This window comes from Aedes aegypti, chromosome 1, assembly GCF_002204515.2.
Source record: "Aedes aegypti strain LVP_AGWG chromosome 1, AaegL5.0 Primary Assembly, whole genome shotgun sequence".
Lineage (NCBI taxonomy): Eukaryota > Metazoa > Arthropoda > Insecta > Diptera > Culicidae > Aedes > Aedes aegypti.
The window spans coordinates 291945901-291962649 of record NC_035107.1 but is presented as its reverse complement, the minus strand read 5'-3'; the positions used below and the strand labels follow the sequence as shown (position 1 = coordinate 291962649).

The following is a 16749-nucleotide window of genomic DNA, read 5'->3' as shown; positions in this document are numbered from 1 at the left end:
GTGACCTGGCGGTGGTCATGTTCAGAGACGTATCCTAGAACACGGATGATTTGTAAGATGAAGAAGGAAATTTTAGGTCAAAAGTTTTATGGAATCCATCGATGATTGATTACCGTTTTGATTCATATTACGGACACTTAAGGACTCAGGGAAATATAACCCAGCATAGAGCATACAAAATAAATCATTCTGTATGATTCCTTAGCGCTATCGAGCGTCGGAAGCCCTTTACTTTCGAACGGTGGGTGAAGAATACGCGTCCGCAACTTCAATAATTTTAAATAAATCAAAATGTGTGGCCTTTTCATGATTCTTATTCCGGACGCTTCCTCATTTTTGCCTTATATTCCGGACATTTTGAATCGAATTCCGGACAGCTCATGATAATCATTAATGGAACAGTCAAATCATCAATCGAAATCGTTAAACCACTTAAGTGACATCTAAGGTAGTTGGGCACTAAAAATCATCAAAGATATTTATGGAAAAAGTTGATCCTTGAAATTGAGAACTTTTGAATAGCAAAAATTGAAACATTTCGCGTGAAATGTTTCCCATACAAAGTAGAGTGTCCGGAATTTGAAGCTGTCCGTAATATGAATCAAAACGGTAGATATGTAGTAGAAAAACGTACTTAAATGGTAGAACAGAACAACCCTTCGGGTGAAAATTACCTATAAAAATCATAATACATGTGAAGCTTATTTTCAATTAGTCCTGAAGGTTTGACAGCTGCATTCAGTTCCACTGTTTGATGGCTGATAGTAAATGTAAACCAAATTTATGGCCAACCATTCCGAACGACACTTCATTCATCTATATATTGCACATAATGCTATGCTGTTAATTAAAGGATTTCGTTATTTCGGAAGTATCTACTAATAAACCAGCAATTTACAGTACTTTTCCAATTTTGACAGCTTCCATTTGTACAGTACTTCTTGTTAACTAGTATTTAGTTTAGAATCTCTACATGTTCAAGGTATTCTAAGTTAGTATTCCGGGTATACGATGTTATACACCTAGAGCGAAGCACAGAATACACTGTGTATTACAAGACATACCCACCAATGCTTTGTGTCGAATAATTCAAGATTTTCAGGGCCACTGTATCTTTCGTCCACCCTTGAACCCAAGTCTGGTTACGGAATTAGATTCCAGCAATGATGAAATGAACAGAGAACAAAATTTAAAGAGCCAGAACAACTCCAGGCTCAAAATCCAATTTTCAACTTTCGGATCCTTAACCTCCGGCTATTTTTAACCTTCCCCGCCGCACTAAAAGGTTCCCAAAACAGATAACGTCAATTTGCAGGAAAGCATGTGCTCGGCTCTGGTCTGGTCTGCTGGTGAGAAGCGCGCACTAGCCTCTCCCTCATATGTGGTGTGGTTGTGTATAATGGGCCCGTGTTACACTGGGGCAGATTACGGTCTTCAACGGCCAGAACTTCTAGTACTAGAGCATCGTGGAGGTTTGATGTCTTCGACGAAGTATTTTGAAATAATTTATATCATGTTTTCCCTATTTCGGCTCTGATCCTGTCAACTTGTGACATAATTGATGACATATTCATGTAAAAAACATGCATTTGCTCGGAACTCATTGCAATTTGTTTAATTTTGGAAAGTTACATTTTTTTACAATTTTTTGTACGAGAAATGGTTAAAATTTATTATTTAAATTGAATTTCGTCATACAGCGCGATCCAATGATAGTGTCTTCATGTCTTCATGTCTTCGATTCAATGATAGTGTCTTCGAAATACGTCGCTCCTATCAAATGACTAACACCGCTAGCGCATGACGGCTAACCATAGTAGCATGTTAGAAAGAACTTGAAACTATTGAGAACCAGAGCTACAGGTCCAAAGCCCTGATAAAGGTGAATGGTTGTGATGGCTATGACCGTGGTCATCATGTAAAGAACAAGTGGACGATGCTGTATCGTGTCAGCACCGAGGAGGCAGCCCCTCTAGCACGATGTAGGTAGCGCAAGAAAGGCAAAAGTAGAGTAAACGGATTGATTTTACGGCAACAGACCCGGCATCGAATAAAGGACAACGATTGGAAAGTTGGATCTTGGAACGTGAGAACTTTGAATGAATCCGCGCGTGTTGGGCTCCTGGCTCGTGAACTGCGGAATGTCGGCGTAAACGTGGCAGCTATCCAGGAAATACGCTGGCCGAGAACCGGAAAACGCGAATTCCGAGCGGTGGACCCCATCGCCAACACTTCATTCAAGTACCACATCTACTACAGCGGTGGCGACAGAGCTGAACGTGGAGTTGGCTTCATAGTGATTGGGAAGCAGATGAAGCGAATTATTCGGTGGAAACCGGTAAGCGACCGAATCTTTGTGTTGATAATGAAGGGCAAGTTCTTCAACTACAGCCTGATCAGCATATATGCGCCAACGAACGATAAGCCCGATGACATGAAGGATGAGTTCTATGAGAGCCTGGATAAGGCCTACGGAGTGTGCCCAAAACAAGACGTCAAGATAGTCATCGATTGGGAAAGAAGATTTCTTCCGACCCGTCATTGGAACGGAAAGCCTTCATTCCGTTACCAATGATAATGGCCTGCGGCTAGTAACCTTCGCTGCTGCTAGAGGGATGGCAATCAGCAGTACCTACTTCGCACGAAAGAATATCTGCAAACACACCTGGCGACACCCGTGTGGCGATGCCTGCTCCCAAATAGACCACGTGCTGGTTGATGGGCAACATTTCTCAGATGTCATGGATGTCAGGACCTTCCGAGGCCCTAATATCGACTCGGATCATTATCTCGTTATAGCTTAAATTCGGGCGCGGTTATCCAGCGTCACGAGTTCCACAACAAACAGAACGCTGCGCTTCAATATACAACGCTTGTCGACTGATGGGGTATCTGCGCAGTACCGTCAGCAACTAGACGAGCAGTTGGAAAGAATCAACGTTGCTGGAGACGTCGACAGCCTGTGGGACCCTATCCACAAAGCTGTGACAACAACGGCGCGGGAAGTGATCGGCACTGGTCAACGACGAAGACGAAACGACTGGTTCGATGAAGAGTGCCAGAGGGTGACAGACATGAAGAATGTTGCCAGAAGCCGTATGCTTGTGGCCGGTACCCGACAGAACAGAGAGCGGTAGAGGGCAGCGCGAGCCGAAAAAAAAACGAATCCACCGCAGAAAGAAAAGGCAGCACGAACAAAGTGTGGTAGCTGACGCTCAAGAAAGCATGAACTGGAATGATATGCGGAGATTCTATGCAACGGTCAATGGTGCGCGGCACAATACCGTACCAGTGCCCGCCATGTGCAATGATCGAGAAGAGAATTTGCTGACCGATAAAACGGCGGTAACTGCCAGGTGGAAGGAGCACTTTCAGCAATTGTTGAACGGTGGAAATGGAAATGTAGCGAGAAACAGGATGAACATAGATGACGACGATCAAGCTGTGGATCCACCGACCATAGGAGAGGTTAAAAAGGCTATCAGTTCTTCAGCTGCAAGGCTGCTGGGAAGGACGAGATCCCGGTCGAGCTTCTCAAGCTCGGAAGCGAGCAGCTTTACCAGTCGATCCACCGAGTACTTCTGAAGTTATGGGAGGACGAAGATTTGCCCGCCGGCTGGTTGGATGGCCTCATCCCGAGCAGCACTCATGTTATAATTGAGCATTTTCGACTGATATATGACCAAATCTGGTCCTATATGAGTTGATGATGCTCAATTATAACATGTGTGTTGCTTGGGATCCGTCCTATCTACAAGAAAGGGCACAGACTAGAGTGTGCCAATTACAGAGGATATACCCTGCTGAATTTGGCATACAAAATTCTGTCGCGCATCCTGTTTAACAGACTGAGACCGTTCGAGGAGTCCTTCGTCGGCGAATACCAAGCTGATTTTCGTGAGGGCCGTTCGACAACGGACCAGATGTTCAGCTTGCGAATGATCCTAGACAAATTCCGGGAGTATAACTTGCAGACTCACCATCTGTTTATTGATTTCAAGGCGGCGTACGACTCAGTGGAAAGAAATGAGCTTTGCTAGATAATGTCTGAAAATGGTTTTCCGGCGAAACTAATTAGGCTGATACGTGCTACGCTGGATGGTTCGAAATCAAGTGTTCGGATCGCAGACGAGGTGTCAAACGGAAACAAAATTCGCCCTGTATAAAACATTGATTATTCCGGTGGCTCTCTACGGGCACGAAGCGTGGACGTTGAAAGAGTCAGACCGGAAAGCTCTCGGTGTTTTCGAGCGTAAAGTGCTGCGGACAATACTTGGTGGAAAACTTGAAAATGGTGTGTGGCGCAGACGCATGAATCACGAGTGGTATCAAGTGTACAAAAATGCGAATATTATCGGGCGTGTAAAATACGGCAGACTACAGTGGGCTGGTCACTTAGTGCGAATGTCGGAAGAAAGAATTGCGAAAATAATATTCAGCAGGGAACCAGGTAGAGGTCGGCGGCTTCGGGGAAGACCACGAATACGCTGGCTGTACGCAGTGGAAGAGGACCTGGCGACCCTAAACGTTCGGGGCAACTGGAGAAGTTTCGCCCAAGACCGACGAAGATGGAGCTCTACAATACGCCCGGCAATGGCGTGACGCTACGCTGTAGCCATCAAGGTATCAAGGTAGGTATGAAAAAGTGTTCGATGTACAAATATTTGTTTCGCTTAACGATGAGATACAAAATTGGTGTCTTCGACAAAGTTGATCAACTAAATGAAACCTATTCGCATAAAACCTTATTACAGTGAAACCTCCATGAGTCGATATTGAAGGGACCATCGACTATTGGAAATATCGAGTCATGGATCAGAAATCCTTTGGAAAGTTGTTTCAAGAGACCATCATAGTAACCATGAATTAAGGTTTCTAGTATGGTTCCTTGAGTCGATATCGAGTCATGGAACATCGACTCATGGACTGTAGTTCGGAAAACAATTTCAAGATAGCGTTAGTGAGCAAACATTTTATTCACTTATATCTCAGTCCAGCGATGAAAAACATTACTTGAAGAGACGTTTTTGCCTAAAAGTGGGAATATATGTAGAACAGAGTGCGATGCAAAGGCCCAAGCGGACATGTTCGGATTGGCGTACATTCGAAGTGATTTCACTGCGGAACACGTTTTTGTCTCCAGCATCAAAATACCTTTATTTACTTAATTAAGGGTTGCTGAATCCATTGCCGTTTACAGAAATATCATAGCACGTCTAGTTTTTGAGATATTGGTTGTTGAAAATGCAAAAATTGACTATTTCAACCAACTTGCATGCAAGTTTGCCAGCTTGTAAGGCAATTTGTCACAGAATTCAATTTTTATGTGTATACCAATACTTATCATCAAAGTTTATAATATTTTTGGTGCGGAAAAGTTATTTTTTGATGGTTTAGAAAAGTATTGTATTTTCCCATATAAGAGAAACGAAGAATTTTGTATGGAGACTGCAAGCATGTTGAAACAGATCGGTTCAATCTAAATTTGATCGTGAAATTTCAACCAAAATGTATCTAAACGAAAGTTTAAGTCCTCTTTTGCATGCTTGGTGGATAAGATCACAAAAAAGTCTGATAAAATATGCTTAAAATTTTAAGTAAACATCAATAAAACCAATGTTTTGTACAACTTTGGCGACCTGTAGCTAAAAATTGTGACGTGCTGGGAAATTTCTGTGAACGGCATCAGATTCAGCAACCCCAAATCTACTAGAGACACATAATTTAATTCTTGAGACACGCAAAAATGTCATTTTCGTTGCGCTGTGTTTTTTTCTCGTGTTTCTTGGCAGTGCGGCGCGAAGGCTCAAGCGCTCACGTTCGGATTGGCGGTTTACGTTTTGTTCGCTTCCGAGCGGATTCAGTATGCTGTAAGTGAAGCTGAAAAAGGATTGTGGCTGCTCAATCAGGGATGAAGGATCAATTGGTGAGCTCGTTTCATGCTTTCATTTCAAATCTGTAAAGTATGTATGGTTGTACATTTAATCGTTACAACTGTTACAACAAACTATGAATGGTTCGTCACTGTGAGTGTCGGCATATGCTCTTATTTATAAATTATCTATGTTTTACATTTTTTTTTTCAAAACGCCCCTATCCTTTTATCTGTTTTTTTAAACAAAAAAAAAAACTTTGAATGGTTCGACACTATGAGTGTAGACTTGCATAAGGTTCACTAAACTCAAAAATTTTTGAATGGTTCGCCACTGTAAGTGTTGGCGTAAGAGTGTTCTGTGATGGTCCAGCCAATCGATATTTTTTTTTTCATATAAGTAAAATTTGATAACACATGCTTGCGTGCTGACAACTATAGGTATATTGCGTTTAGCCATTTGTTCAACAAACTTTGAATGGTTCGTCACTACACGTGTTGACATTATTTTGTTCCACTTAGAAATTCATATCTCATAAATAACACAGCGTAACAAAAACGACATTTTTACAAGTCTCAAGGATCGAATTATGTGTCTCTAGTAGTTTTGGGGTACTGAAACTGATGCCATTCTGAGAAATATTCCAGCACGTCATAATTTTTAGCTACAGGTCGCCAAAGTTGTATGAAACACTGGATTTATGGATGTTTACATAAAATTGAAAGTATAATTTATCAAACTGTGATCTAATCTACTAAGCATGCGAAATAGGCCCTGAACTTTCAATTTGGACATAATTTGGTTGAAATTGCACGATTAAATTCAGTTTAAACCGATTTTTTAAACATGCTTGCTGTCTCCATACAAAATTTTTCGTTTCTCTTATATGGAAAAATACAATATGTACTTCTTTTAATCATAAAAAAAAACTTTTCCGCATTGAAAGTATTATAAACTTTACTGATAAGTATTATTATATACATAATAGTTTGAATTCTGTGTCAAATTAGGCAAATAAATTGCCTTACAATCCGGCAAACTTGCATGCAAGTTGGCTAAAATAGTCTATTTTTGTATTTTCAACAGCCAGAAACCAGAAACTAGATGTGCTGTGATATTTTTCAAAACGGCAATGGATTCATCAACCCTTTATTAAGTAAATAGCCGTAATTTCGTGCTTGAGACAAAAACGTGTTCCGCAGTGTAATTGTTTATCATGGTCTAATCACTTATCAAAGTAAATCCTGTGACCCAACGATCCTCCCCATTAACAAACATCCTTCCCAGTAACCTTTGTGGAGATGCAGAGGCAAACACGGTCTCCAAATAGCAAAGGTTACACACTAACATTCCTTCCCTCAATCCCACCTGACTACAAGGACGTGGCCGGCGCCGTTATTGACCCTGTATAAATAAAGGCCAATCCCAGCCGAACTTCTAGTTGATTCTTGTGCATCTTCACTGACTTCGATAAATCACGGAATAGCAACCATTGATATGTGTAGTCAGCCTAAGCTAAGCTAAAAGTGGGAATAGACTATGTGTAGAACATCAAGAGAATAACCATTTAGAAATTTATCCGCCTTGACCAAAACAATGAATACTTACTAGCAAGTCCAGCATCGATAGGATATTTTGAGTGTTGACTTCAAATAACCAAGAACACTTAAAAACAGTTGGCAGTAAGGTCACGTCTGTAAAACATGTAATAAACGGAGTCCAATATTTTACTGTCATTGGATTGAACGACAAACTTTTGTTTGGCACTAGCGAAATTCTGATACTGTCAAATATATATATTTGGATAACTGTCAAATCCCAGCCACATCAAGTACGAATAGCTTAACTCAGACGCATTTCGCCCCAACTCGAACAGATGTTGACAACACCCTCTCGGATTTCAATGAAACTTTCTGGATGTTTAGACCTTGACTAAGTAAGTACAATCATGACCGAACATATCTAGGCACACGGCATAGTCGGATCATTTTGACTGAAACTTTGTTTTGACAACAGCCTGGCTGCTTGTTGATTTTCAGTTCCCATCCCCCTGTCTGAAACTAGTTGTCCCGGCATACTTCGTACTGCCCAGTAGGCTTTGGAGTAGGCTATGGTCCGATACACGAGTTCACTATCTCGATTACTTTTTCAAATCGACGTAAGTAACTTGCATACGATTTTGAGATAATTAATTCAGAAGAATCCCAACCTGTCTTCTAAAACTGGTTTAAAATGAACCACTTTTTTACATTTTTTCGACGTGTACATTGTTTAAATTTTGCATACAATGAGCTCGCGTTCAGAAACTGTGGAGTTCCTATATATTTCACACAAGATTTTTGATGACAAAATTATAAGCCGTTTTATTCAGTTACTTGCGACGTTTTTCTACCAGTGTAAAATCGACTCAAGTAGTGTTTTGTTTTGATTCGTGGTTAAGTCACTTTGTCTCTCCATACAGCGGGGCGGAGAAAGTAGTGGTTAGGTTGCGAAAGTTGAAAATCTTACTTTCGTCGTTTTGTAAATCTAGAAATTAAACGTTCTAAAAGTGAAAAATCGAATTGGTACAGAGCAAAATGGGTAGAATTTCGTCTGCAAAACACGTAGGATCGATAAAGTAAGTTTGCATACTTTTTGACTTGAGTCTGTATGAATAAGTTTTCGAGATTTGACGTTTGAGCGGTGCCGTGTCATTTACGTTACCATGACAACGAGTGAATTCGGCACCGCTCAAACGTCAAATTAGTGAACTCGTGCATTGGTCCATAGAAAATCCCTAGACAAAATGTCAAATACGTTTTTTTGTTTATTAAATTTTCTAGGTGAGTTTTTTACTAATATTTTTCAACACAAACACGTCGCAACCCTTTGGAAACGTAAATCTGTTGACTCGTTCTCGGGTAATTTTGTGACATACAAACACCATCCCATTTCTATTTATATAGATAGATGGAGGATAGAAGGAATAATGTTTAATTTATGAGAATACAACTATGGATAACAAATATGGAGCTGAATTGCAATTGTGAGATACCTTTGCCGTTAATGAGCGGTTCCACGCCGTTTCGCAAACCCGATTATTTTTGTATTTTTTGAATCGCCTGAAAATTTGCATACAGATTCTTTATGACCAAAAATGCCATTATGTACTTTCAGACCGCCATTTTGAACCTCGCCTTATTTTTGAGAAGGGCGTATCGGAAAATACATGGTAAATCTTTAAAAAACTGTAACTCGAAAACGGTTTGTCCGATCGATTTGAGATCTTCTACAAAGTTGTAGGTATTGCTAAGGACTATATGGAGAAAAATATGCACGGTAATAAAAAGTTACAGATAATTTTTTATTTCAAAAACAAAATTTTAAAATCGATTTTCTCTAGAAACGCAGTTTTGATTTTTTTTTATTTTTGGATATGTTTTAGGGGAAAACTTATGTGATTTATTGCACAATGTTTCAAAATGGAAGAATTATGGACAAAAAAGTCATGATTTTTAAAAAAATTACAGATTTTGAAAAAAAAACGAAATAGAGGAAAACAATAATTTTTTATGCGATTATTTGAAAGTAAAGAAAAATTGCAATCGAAAAGTACTTAGGTAATTTTTTTCTAGGTTGCATCAATTTCGAGATACAGTGAAACCTCCATGAGTCGATATTGAAGGGATCATCGACTCATGGAAATATCGAGTCATGGAACAGCAATCCTTTGGAAAGTGGCTTTTAGGGACTATCATAGTAACCATGAAATTCTGTTTTTAGTATGGTTCCATGAGTCGATATCGAGTCATGGAACATCGACTCATGGAGGTATCACTGTATACTCATATTTATATAAAATTTTCGAAAAAAAAAGAAAAATAGGCCCTTTTCAAGCATATTTCGTGTTTCTCCATTCCAGAAAAAAATATTTTGATTGAGCGAATCGTAGCTAAGTCGTTTATCGTTTGATCAAAACATTTATGCTTAAGTATTGAAAAGAGTGCACGGTAAAAAATATAAACGATATTTTCAAATGAAAATTTGAAGCTAATAGTTCTTAAAAACCGCAACATTGATGTTATTAATTTTTGGAGATATTTTGCGGTTGTTGTAGGTATTGTTCAGGACTATTAAGAAAAAAATATGCACGGTAAAAAATAATGACAGATTTTTTTAATAAAAAAAAACTAAAATCGATTTTCTATGAAAATGCATCTGTGATTTCTATTATTTTTGACATGTTTTAGGGAGCAACTTATGTGATTTATTGCACAATGTTTCATAATGGAAGAATAATGGACATAAAAGTAATAATTTCATAAAATACTAGTGGTCCCGGCAAACTTCGTCTTGGCATCAAGTAGGCTGTTGTATACGCTATGGATCGTCCTATACAAAATGACAGTTCCGTCCACTCTCGATTTTTCGGCATTCCCGGTAAATATCCTGGGATTTTTATACGCACGAACACGTCGGAACCCTTGACGAATAAAACAGAACAATAATCATTCATATCCGTTAACCCGTTCGTAAGCCATTTCGTGACATACAAACACCATTCCATTTTTATTTATATAGATTACAAATTTTGAAAAAAAAAATCGAAATAAAGGAAAACAATACTTTTTATGTGTTTATTTGATAGTACAGAAAATGCATTGGAAGAGTACTTAAGTAAAATTTTTCTAGGTTGCATCAATTTTGAGATATACTCATACTTATATAAAATTTTCAAATAAAAAAAGAAAAATAGTCCCTTTTCAAACATATTTTGTGTTTCTCCATTCCGGAAAATTTTATTTTGATTTCAACAACACAAACCAAGTTAAGTCAAGTACACAACACTGAAGACGGCTTTACAGTTGAGGTTGAAATACGCGTATCTGTCGAAAGATACAATAGTAGAATTAAAAGGAACAGTACTCCTCATCTTTTTGTATATTTACAGGCATTCTATTAAACAGGCTCCACATGGGTTTTCATCACTTTTACCTGTGTTAGTAGGTGTGATGAACAAAAACGTTTTTCCCATACCCATACATTTGAACATGGTAAATGAATAAATAAGAAACGATGCTTTTTTAAAACGTACTTCATGGGTACAAAAATAATGCGCTATGTTGTCAAGTTTTATCACTGTAGTAATCATCATTGAAAAAAATGCGGTACAAAAACTTCGTGGTGTGAAGTACCTATGTAGTACATAAGGTAAGTCTAAACCGTGAGAGCAATAGTGTTGTATCAACAGTGATTGTAGGTGACGATAATTTGCCTGTGAAATTGACGTGCTACGAAAGAAGATACAGCATTATATTGTGGATTAAGGAGGCGTTTTACAGAGGTATTTATTTTTGTTGTGCGTGAAGCTGTACAAATATCATTTTTTCGCAATGAGTTATATCAGTTCAAGATGTATTAAAGTGTTCAAACAAAGATGTTCTAAACATTGTCGAAATCTTACGGAAGATAATATTCAGAAATTGGTTTTGTTGGGATTTGCTGAACAGAATAAATTGAGCTTAAAATTTGTGATTCTTGTCGTTTAAAACTGTCTAATTGTACTCAACTATCTAGTAGCGATGACTCATCGAGCAGTGATGAACATGTAACTTCTGATACAGAAATGAATGTACCAAGTCAGGAGTCTTTGGTAACTGTACCGTCAATGACCTCGGTCAATACGACTGATTCTGAAATAGGTGAATGTTCACAAAGTGTAAATATTGAAATTTTTAACAAATCAATTTCCAGTATTTTAACATCTCCAATTGATCGTACAAAAAAGAAATCAAAAAATTATGTAAAGCGAAAATATGAAGAAGTTAATAGAAAAATAAGAAGAGAAATATTCAAGTTAAATACAATTGATGAAATTGACAGAGATAAGGTTAACGAGTTTGATGAAATGATTGCACAAATTAAAGATAAATTTTCTAAAGACGGTATCACCAGGAACGAAAAACTCCAACTACTTTCAATATTGCCGAGGTCATGGACGGTTCAGAAAATAATGGATTTATTTAATACATCCAGGTATTTGGCAACACAAGCTAAACAGTCATTAGAAGGAACAAGTAAATCCCGTACATCTTTCGGGCTAAGTAATGTAGTAAAAGAGAACGAAGATGATGAAACTAGCCGAGTGATGCCTGGCCAACGTGATTATGTTTCTGTAATGAGAGACGGAAAGCATGAGGCATTGTGCAAGAAATTACAAACAATATGCTGCAAAACATATCCAAAAATTGAAAACATCAATTTTGCGGTTTTTAAGAACAATGAACTTCAAATTTTCATTTGAAAATTTCGTTCATATTTTTTTTATCGTGCATACTTTTTTAAATACTTTAGTATATAGGTTTTGATCAAACAATAAACAATTCAGCTACGATTCACTCAATCAAAATAAAATATTTCTGGAATGGAAAAACACGAAATATGTTTGAAAAGGGCCTATTTTACTTTTTTTATTTGAAAATTTTATATAAATTTGAGTATATCTCGAAATTGATGCAACCTAGAAAAGTACTTTTCGATTGCAATTTATCTGTACTTTCAAATAATCACATAAAAATTTATTGTTTTCCTCTATTTCGACTTTTTTTCAAAATCTGTAAAATTTTTGAAAATCATAACTTTTTTGTCCATAATTCTTCCATTTTGAAACATTGTGCAATAAATCACATAAGTTGTCTTCTAAAACATATCCAAAAATAAAAAAAATCGAAACTGCGTTTCTGGAGAAAATCGATTTTAAAATTTTGTTTTTGAAATAAAAAATAATCTTTAACTTTTTTTACCGTGCATATTTTTCTCCATATAGTCCTAAGCAATACCTACAACTTTGTAGAAGATCTCAAATCGATCGGACAAGCCGTTTTCGAGTTACAGTTTTTTAAAGATTTACCATGTATTTTCCGATACGCCCTTCTCAAAAATAAGGCGAGGTTCAAAATGGCGGTCTGAAGGTGCAAAATGGCATTTTTGGCCATAAAGAATCTGAATGCAAATTTTCAGGCGATTCAAAAAATACAAAAATAATCGGGATTGCGAAACGGCGTGGAACCGCTCACATACACGTCGCAACCCTTGGGAAATGCAACAGAATCACGTAAATCCGTTGACTCGTTTTCGGGTAATTTTGTGACATACAAACACCATTCCATTTCTATTTATATAGATTGATGGAAGATAGAAAATGATGTTTAATTTAAGGGAATACAACTATGGATAACAAATACGGAGCTGAATTGCAATTGTGAGATACCTTTGGCGTTAATGGGTTAAGAGAAATGTTGATTTGAAATTTTCGATTAAAAATTTCAATATAATTCATATTGAAAATACGCAACAACAACAAAAATATCTACAAAAACGCTCAAAAAGTTGACCAAAAGGTTCTCAACTAGCATGTAATTTTTACCGTTATTATAACTAAAAATATATTCAACTGACTTAACCTACCATACCACAATTATTTAAGGACAGGATCGAAAACTATTAGGCGAGTGAAATACGGCATACTTCAGTGAGCCGGTCATCTAGTGCGAATGTCGGAAGAAAAAGTTGCAACAATCAGGTGGAGATCATCGGCCCCGTGAAACACATTCGCGTTTGTTCATTCTGATACTGATGTGACCGTACCAGAGCGACAAATTATATCAGATTTGAAACTATAACAGCAATCACATACTTAACTGCCCATAAACGCATGTCGGTCCCATGTTTGGTGGATTTCCTATTCACGTGGGACAATTATGCGTTTATGGGCAGTTTATCTTCTAACTAGTATTTTGCTACATACAGGGGATAGGCAAAATGATTGAAATAGACAAAAATTTGCCTAAATTCAAATGCTTTTAATTTTATGAAAAATTTATGAAATTCGATGCATCCGAAAGCAGTCGACGGCAAATTTGGTCTAGTTTCAGGAACTTGCTTGGTCATGGATATTGGCCACCGGAGGTATTCTGGATATTCCGAGAACATGTCCAAATGGCATTTTTTCCGTCGCTTGTATTTTTGTGCGGTGTGAAGTTGTATAGATGTTTACAATTTTCCTAGAAACTAGAACTAATAGGAAGTTGAATGCCGGTGGACGCAGTGTCGTGTACTAGACACTGAAGACGGCCTTACAGTTCAGTTCGAAATACGCGTATCTGTCAAAGGATACAAACTCTAGTGGAATTAAATGGTTTAGTACTAAATTCGGTTTTTTCACCTACTTATAGGTATTCGACTAAACAGCTCGAAGATTTATTCTTATTTATTTTTTTTTTTCAAAATAACGGTCAGTCGGGGTACCTTGCTTCCATTTATCTTGAAAAAAAAAAATTCAAACATCAATATTTAATATATAATGTGTCAAAGAAAGTATGAAATAAGTTTTTTTTTTATTATTATTATTATTGTGAGTTGAGATGGTGAGTTCACCATCAGAGTTTGTTTGAAGCAGTAACATTTTGTTTTGCTTCCTAGAGACTGTGCATGATTTATGTAGTTTCTGTTTTTCAAAATTTGTAATGTTTGTTTTTTCAAGAAAAAAAAAGTTTTTCTCTGATGCGGCATAACTTTAAAATGTCGCCCTCTTTCAAAACTAGTGAAGCAAAATATGCTCTTTTCTGAAATATCGGTCTAGTAAGCCTACCCAGGACGGATGCAACCCGCGGGCCGTACGTTAGACAGCCCTTCTCTAGAGTGCATATCCAGAGTACTACAGGTTTTGGCCGTCGAAAACATCGCTCTGCCCTAATGTGCGTGTGTGAAGAGAAACTTTCACGGCTCTTGGCAGACGGCTCATCCACCAATTAATGGTACTTTAATCGATAAAAATATCCTCACCTTCACTCCGCTGTTGACAAGGCCGGATTTTCGTGGTCTCGCCTTATAGCTGTGCTGCAGCAATTACCGCAGGGGCTCACCGTTGATATTCGTCTTCGTCGTTCTTGGTTTTCGTTTTTTTATCAGGGGGTTTTCCTTGCGGGAAGAGGAGGTATAAAGCTTATTCGAAAGATGGTACGAATTGAGGCCCACTCTTCTGCGGGGAAGCTGTTGCTCAACCTGTGGCCAGTCCACACAAAACGGAGAGGACTACACACAGCTAGATGTATACGTAGTGGCTTGTGCCGATGGATAATGCCTTTCGAATGAACTCTCTCGCACCACAGTGTGTGGTATCCTCGCCAAAGTTGTCCTCGCTGCTGGATGTAGAAGCAACATTGCTCTTACGCTCTCGGAATGGCCCCAACAACTTCCGCTCGCTCCACCTGGCCTAGAGTGTCCTTCTTTGGCATTTTCTTTTCGGAACTTTTTTCCGGGCCACTGACACTGATTGGAATCAATTTTGCCGTTCCACTTAAATTTGATTTGCTGCTGTATGAAATATTATAGGTTTATTTTTTTCGGGCTATTCGATATGTGCTAATCACGGATTCAATTCGAGACAGCCGTAAGGCTTCGGCAGCGATTTAATTGATCAATAAATACACACCGCTTTATTAATGAAACTTGTTGCTCTGCTTTACAGAATATGTACACGACGTTCACAAGCTTCACGCTTCCTTTTTCCACTTTTTTTCTCTCCTTCCTCGTAGTAAACTTTCATACGATGTTATATCACTATGGGGCTCCAAATCACTCCTTCTCCTCCTGACTAACCCTTTTTCTCTCTCTCTTCTCCGCCTTTCTATGTGGGAACAAAAGAGCCCCAAAAAATTTTCCGCATTATCAACGAAAGTTGAATTTCCAAATTCATCACTCAACTATCTTTTCACGCTTTTCTCCCCTAATTAAAAATGCTGTACAAAAGTCGCGCACAATTAACTGCGGAACGAGCGATGAATATTTCAAACTGTGGGATTTTTTTTTTTTTTGCTCCTCGCAGTGCTCCAGCCAAATAGAATCCACTCTTTCACCGTAAATGAAACCGCAGACGCGTAAAAGTTTCCTGGATAACTCAAAATTTCGAAATCATTACACACCGTCTATTGCGACCAGAACCGAACACACAGAAAGAATATCTTCCTTTTTCTTTTGTTGCTTGTTTGGGGAGCACAGAGTTGGGTGCAAAAATCTTGCTGAGGATGAAACACACTTTAACACAGAATAATGGATATATATGGCGCTTGGTACGCAAAGAAAAACGCTGTTGAACGTCACGAAAGATATCCAGGCACTGACTGACTGGCCGAGGCAAGAGTGATAGAGCCTTACACATAATCGTTATGCCAGCGTCGTCCTCGTCCTGGTCGGAGGACGCTGTTGCTCCATGGCACGAACTCTGGACCCCCGCAGACATGGTCGTAGCCAGAAGTGGGGAGGAAGTCATTGTCCCCCTCCCTCTGGCCGACGAAACATAAATTCAAAATTATTGTTACGAAGATTAATTGTTCGTTTGAGGTAATCACAAGTCGTACAACGGGCGCAATCCCTTTTATGCATCTAATTAAGAGCTACTAAGTTATAGTATTAGCTTTATATCAGCCGTATATCAGCATATTGACCCAGTATAGGCATATTGATTATATGGGCAGCGTTTGAGGACTGTTCATATTATACAGTATTATTCCTGCTATATCTTTAGAATTCATCATTGAAATCGCAATTTATTTCCTGTACATCGTTCGACTAATATTACTTATTCGATGTTATGATAATGAAAAAGCCTTCAAAATGAGGAACGTTTAGAACGTTCGAATTTGAAAATTAACAACATCAAGGATTATTAGAAATTGGCTAAAAAACTTCGACACTCAATTGTCAATTTGTGAGAGCTTGCTGAAAAATGTTTTTGGAGTCGTTCGACTCCCCTCTGGTGGATATCCTGGCTACGCCCATTTCCGCACACACATAAGTCCGAGAAGCAACAACCAGCCGCACGAACCACGACGGCGAC

General features: G+C 38.3%; 1 protein-coding gene across 5 annotated transcripts in view; it reads right to left on the bottom strand.

The window, feature by feature from the left end:
* The window catches only part of LOC5577633, a 357967-nt gene extending 341927 nt beyond the window's left edge, over positions 1–16040 (bottom strand). For all 5 annotated transcript variants that reach the window (XM_021838183.1, XM_021838185.1, XM_021838184.1 and 2 more), the window contains exon 1: positions 14697–16040. The gene's annotated coding sequence lies outside the window, so the exon portion shown is untranslated. The remainder of the gene's footprint in view (positions 1–14696) is intronic.
* Between the last annotated feature and the right edge of the window lie 709 nt (positions 16041–16749).